The sequence below is a fragment of the Lithobates pipiens genome, unplaced genomic scaffold (genome assembly GCF_037356315.1).
Source record: "Lithobates pipiens isolate NorthernLeopardFrog02 unplaced genomic scaffold, aLitPip1_a1.2 Scaffold_28, whole genome shotgun sequence".
Lineage (NCBI taxonomy): Eukaryota > Metazoa > Chordata > Amphibia > Anura > Ranidae > Lithobates > Lithobates pipiens.
Window position 1 is genome coordinate 50,064,892 of NW_027507789.1, and position 6,000 is coordinate 50,070,891.

Sequence of the window (6,000 nt, forward strand, 5' to 3'; positions counted from 1 at the left end):
GGAGAGAGAAGAGAGCTGGCAATTAACCGACAGCTGAGTGGCCAGCCCAGAGGAGGAAGGGCTAAACCAGCCCTGACACTCTACTTGGCTACTACATGCCTACTGTAATGTACAAATCATGTTGTATATTTGTCAGAGAGATATTAATAAATGATAGAACAGCTAATGCCTAGGTCCTTCCCCCAGTACCATGTAACTCCTCTGGAATTAGCACAACCACTAAACAACAAATAATTTGTACACTCTATCTTCTGTGCTGAAATTTTAGTTGCAGCACTCACAAGCTTTTGGGACTAAGGGTATTCCCTCTTGGGACTAATTGTATTCCTTCATATTCAGCACTACAAAACAAAAAGAGGGTGCACCAGTCTAGTGCATTACCATAATAAACCATTTATTGCTAAATAAAAACAAGAACATCGAAGGACCAAGAGCCAACTATCTCCAGATCAGCAATGCATATCCTATAGGGCAGGAAGACGTCTTATGCGTCCAGTATTACGTGTGCTTTTCGAGAGGCAGCCCCTCTTCATCAGAGCCAAATCTGCCAATGTCTGAAGTCTGGTTTAAATATACAGTATCTCACAAAAGTGAGTACACCCCTCAAATTTTTGTAAATTTTTTATTATATCTTTTCATGTGACAACACTGAAGAAATTACACTTTGCTACAATTTCAAGTAGTGAGTGTACAGCTTGTATAACAGTGTAAATTTGCTGTCCTCTCATTCTCTGTAACTCTAAACTGGTAACCTGTAGACATTTTTAAAGCTTCGCTATGGAGATTTTTAAGTGTAGCCAGGAGCTATATATATATATATATATATTCTCATGCAAGGAGGCACTGTGTTGTTTTGTTGCAGGGGGGGAGCCATTTCCCTCTAGTGCTGAGTTGACGCTGACCTGTCTCATTGATATAGAGACAAGGCAGAGCAAATTATCTTGAAACATGTAGTCCAAAAGGATGAGATTTGCCCTCTTGCTGAATCATCAGGAACTACAACTACCAGATGACTGATGGGGAAGAACAGACCACTGGGAGGGACTATAAGAGGAAAGGATTGAGGTCTGGTGCATTCTCTTGGGACACAGCCTGGATCTGAGTGCAGGGATTCTGTGATGGTGTCAGCTGCAGCTGAGTCGCAGCCTGCACCAGCGGAACCATCCAGCGAATACTCGGGGGGACACCTGCGGGCAGCATCCCTTAGCTGTTTGGCGGCAGCCTGGAGGCCGCTCCTATTCCATCTATCCAACGGTGATATGAGATTCGGGTGAGTCGTGACGTGGTATGGCGGAAGCCAGAAATCATCCCCTGAGCCACATTCTCAAGAGATAGCCACCATTATCATCACCATCATAATAGTCATCCTTTGTTCCAGTGTGGTGAGCGGGCAATAGCCCAACCTTATAGACACTGTATGTAGACACCATTGCATCCTGCAGTTTCTGTCAGACTTAGCATCAAGGATCTGCTTTGCCATTCAAAAAATTCCTTGCATGCAATTATTATCTGAAAATCAACCGGACTGCCACACACAGTAATACAGGACTACTTTTCACCTCTTTCCCCACTTCAGGGATTTGTTTTTGATAAGCTCACAGAGCTACAATTCCCTGAGAACTCTCTGAAACAGCAGGTTGAATCTCAATACAGATTCTTTATGCCTGTCAGAAACCATGAAACAGACTGAGACAGAAGTACAATCAAATCACACCTGTTTATTAATAAAAATAAAAAGGTAAATAGAAAAAAACGTAGTCAAGCATAGCCAGAGTCCTGTAGCCAGATCAGGTAGTCAGCCAGTCCAAAGTTCATTAATCAGATTGGGTAATCAACCAGGCCAGAAGTCAGGGATCCAAAGAGATCAACCGCAAGCAGGATAAGAAGCCAGGTGGGATGTCAGCAAGCCCGTCTTGAAACAAACAGCAGGAGATGGTTCCCTGTGATGTGACCAACGCGAAGGCAAATTAAAAAGTGAGCAGGAAGGCTTTAACCACTTGCTTACTGGGCACTTAAACCCCCCTCAGTCCCAGACCAATTTTCAGCTTTCAGCGCTGATGCACTTTGAATGACAATTGCGCGGGCATACAACACTGTACCCAAATGAAATTTTTATCATTTTTTTCCCACAAATAGAGCTTTCTTTTGGTGGTATTTAGTTACAGCTCGGAGTTTTATTTTTTGCTAAACAAACAAAAAAAGATGCAAAAAAAAAAAAAAAAAAATCATGTTTTAATAGTTTGTTATAAAATTTTGCAAACGGGTCATTTTTCTCCTTCATTGAAGTGCGCTGATAAGGCGGCACTGATAGGCTGCATTGGTGGGCACTGATGGGCTGCATTGGTGGGCACTGATAGGCTGCATTGGTGGGCACTGATAGGCTGCACTGGTGGGCACTGATAGGCATAGTTAAGGCGGCACTAATAGGCACAGATAAGGCGGCACCGATGGGCACAGATAAGGCGGCACTGATGGGCAAAGATGGGCACAGATAAGATGGCACGGATGGGTGGCACGGATAAGTGGCACGGATGGGTGGCACGGATGGGCACTGATAGGTACCACAGATAGATGGGACTGATGGGCACTGATAGGTGGCACTGATAGGTGGCTCTGATAGGTGGCACTGCTGGGCACTGATGGGCAGCACTGCTGGGCACTGATGGGCGGCACTGCTGGGCACTGATGGGCGGCACTGGGGTGCAGCACCTTTGAGGCAGATTGGGTGGCACTGTGGGTGGCACTGTGGGGTGGCACTGTGGGTGGCACTGTGGGTGGCACTGTGGGCACTATGGGCACAGACGGGGGGCACTTACTTTTACTTTTATTTATCCTTCAGGATGGCACTGCGGGAGGCAGGTGGGCACTGGCAGGTGGCATGTGGTGCCTTGCATTGCTGGCCGTGATCGGGACTGATGTCCCGATCACGGCCGCCGGTGATCGGCTTTTTTTTTTTCTCCTCGCGCTGTCAGCGCGAGGAGGAATAATAGCCGATTACCGGCTCCGTTCTATCACATGATCAGCTGTCATTGGCTGACAGCTGATCACGTGATAAGGGGTCGGGATCGACCCCTTGCACGGATCGGTGATCAGGCGAGTCTCATAGACTCGCCGATCACAGAGCGCGCCGCGCCAATAGACGTAGTCCCGGAAATCTAGGTCCGCGCTAATGCCGTCATTCGGCAATAGCGCGGTACCCAAATAGGCAGGTCAGACGAGCATCATCGGGAACAGCTGGTAACTGTGGAAAGAGAAGAGAGCTGGCAATTAGCCGTCAGCTGAGCGGCTAGCTCAGAGGAGGAAGGGCTAAGCCAGCCATGACAAGGATAACAATAATTTAGTTTTTTTCTTTTTCTCTCCCTTGCTCCTTGAATATGGGTAGTATTAAGATATGCTCTTCAATGTTAGAGGCTTAAACAATGCTGCAAAAAGATTACACATTTTATATTCACTTCATAGACAGGGGGTGGGAATAATCTTTCTCCAGGAGACGCATTTTCGATCTGATCATATACCAAGAATTCAAAACAGGAGCCACCCAATATGGTTTCATGATACTTACTCCTATTCAAAATCTAGAGGGGTCTCTATAGTCATTTATAAATCGATACCTCTTCAGGTAATAGAAAGATGGACAAATCAGGATGGTAGGGCAATATTATTGAAGGTAATAATATATGGTAAGAAATATACGTTTATTAATATATATTTGCCTAATATAGATCAGATTAAGGTGGGTACCCAGCTGGTGAAGGAATTAATGGAGAAAGCAGAGGGCATGACAGTAATCAGGGATGACTTAAATTTTGTTTTCAATAGAGAAATGGATACTACAGCACTATCAGGAACCCAGAGGAATACTGAAAAAAAAAGATTTAAGGAAGTACTAGACAAACACCGACTAGTGCATATATGGAGAATATTGCACCCGGGAGAGAAAGATTATACATTTCACTCAAAAGTCCATGGCACATATCATAGATTAGATTATTTTTTGATAAACTTAGGGAGAATAGCTACAATTTCCTCCTCAAAGATAGGTAGTTTTCTCTGGTCAGATCATGCCCCCATTTTTTTGGAGATCGATACACTGAAATATATAACGCACCTAGAGGTGTTTGGAAAATAAACAATAATTTGTTACAGGATGAGTTATGTGTAGCGGAGATACGGTCGGCTATATTGAATTTTACACAGGATCATTTAAATGATAATACGTCACTTCCCAATCAATGGGAAACCATAAAATGTATAGTGAGGGGCCTACTTATAAAACACGGAGCCAGGTTAAAAAAAGCGAAGGGAAATAAAATTACTTCAACAAGAAATTACACAATAAGAATAGCAACATAAACAAAAGACAGAACACGAGGTATTAATCACACTAATGGAGAGACGTCTAGAATTAGGTACATTATTGAATGAGCAAACATTAAAGATAAGGGATAGAAACCGTATATTATATCATCAGCAAGGAAATAAACCTGGTAAACTATTAGATAGTGCTCTATGCCAACAAATAAATACTACAGCTATAGTTAAGGTTAAAACAGCAACAGGGGAGATGACATATGACCCAAAAGATATTTTGAAGGAATTTCATGGGTTCTACTCAGAACTATATAATATTCCAAATCAAATAGCAGAACAGGATTCTGAAGCATATCGACAGAGAATTAAGAAATATATAAGCGATACTGCTATACCATCTTTGACTTTAACAAAAATAGAACAATTAGAAAACGAGTTTTCCGAGATTTTGAAAGTAATTGATACAACTAAAATAGGTAAAAGTCCAGGCCCAGACGGTTTTACCCCACATTTCTATAAAATATTCAAAGATCAATTTGTTCCAATTATGAAACGGACTTTTAACTCGGTATCTCTTACTCAACCATTCGTCCTGCAAAGTATGCAGGCATATATATCACTCATTCCTAAGGCAGAGAAAGACCATACACTCTGTGTAAATTATCGACCAATCTCATTAACAAATGTTGATCTCAGAATATACTCAAAAATGATGGCTAATAGACTTTCACCAAAACTACCGAAAGCCATTCACCTAGATCAAGTGGGCTTTATAGAGGGTCGAGAAGCGTGAGATAACACCTTGAAGACCCTGACCCTGATTGAGTATGCCCAGAGACAAGCCATCCTATCCTGTCTCTTGGCAATCGATGCCGAGAAGGCGTTTGACAGGGTGGGATGGCGATTCTTTGAGGAAGCACTGAGACAATGGGGAGTGGGACCACTACTTTTGGAAAAAATAATGGTCTTATATCAGAATCCCACCGCTAAGATAAGAGCTAACGGGGAAGTATCGGAAACAGTTACTATAACAAATGGTACGCGGCAGGGATGCCCCATGTCCCCATTGTTATATGTTTTGGCAATGGAGCATTTGATGATAGCAATTAGAAATAATAAAAATATACAGGGAATAAGGATAAAAACCAAAGAATATAAAATATCAGCATACGCAGATGATTTATTACAAACCCAATAATGACAATACCAAACTTAATTAGGTAGTTTAAATGTTTTGCGGGAACTAAGTAATTTTAAGGTTAATTATAATAAAACTGAAGCCCTGAATATAACGCTTCCTGTCAATACTGTGGAGAACCTGAAGAAGATTTTTTTCTTTAAATGGCAACAGGATGTAATTAAGTATATGGGGGTATATATATCTAGAGAACCGGAGAAACTCCAGGAATACAATTATTTTACAATTATGCATAAAATCACTAAGATGCTACGACAGTATGATAGGGGGTGTTTTTCATGGACAGGACGTATAAATATTATAAAAATTGATATACTTCCGAAAATATAATATATTTTTCAGACAATTCCAGTTTTCCCTCTAAAAAATGTTTTGAACTCCCTAAGGAAAGCAATCGGAAGCTTTATATGGGCAGCTAAGCCAGCTAGGATAAGTAAGGAGACTTTAAATAGGCCAAAAGGGGTTGGGGGCATGGCCCTCCCAGATTTGTC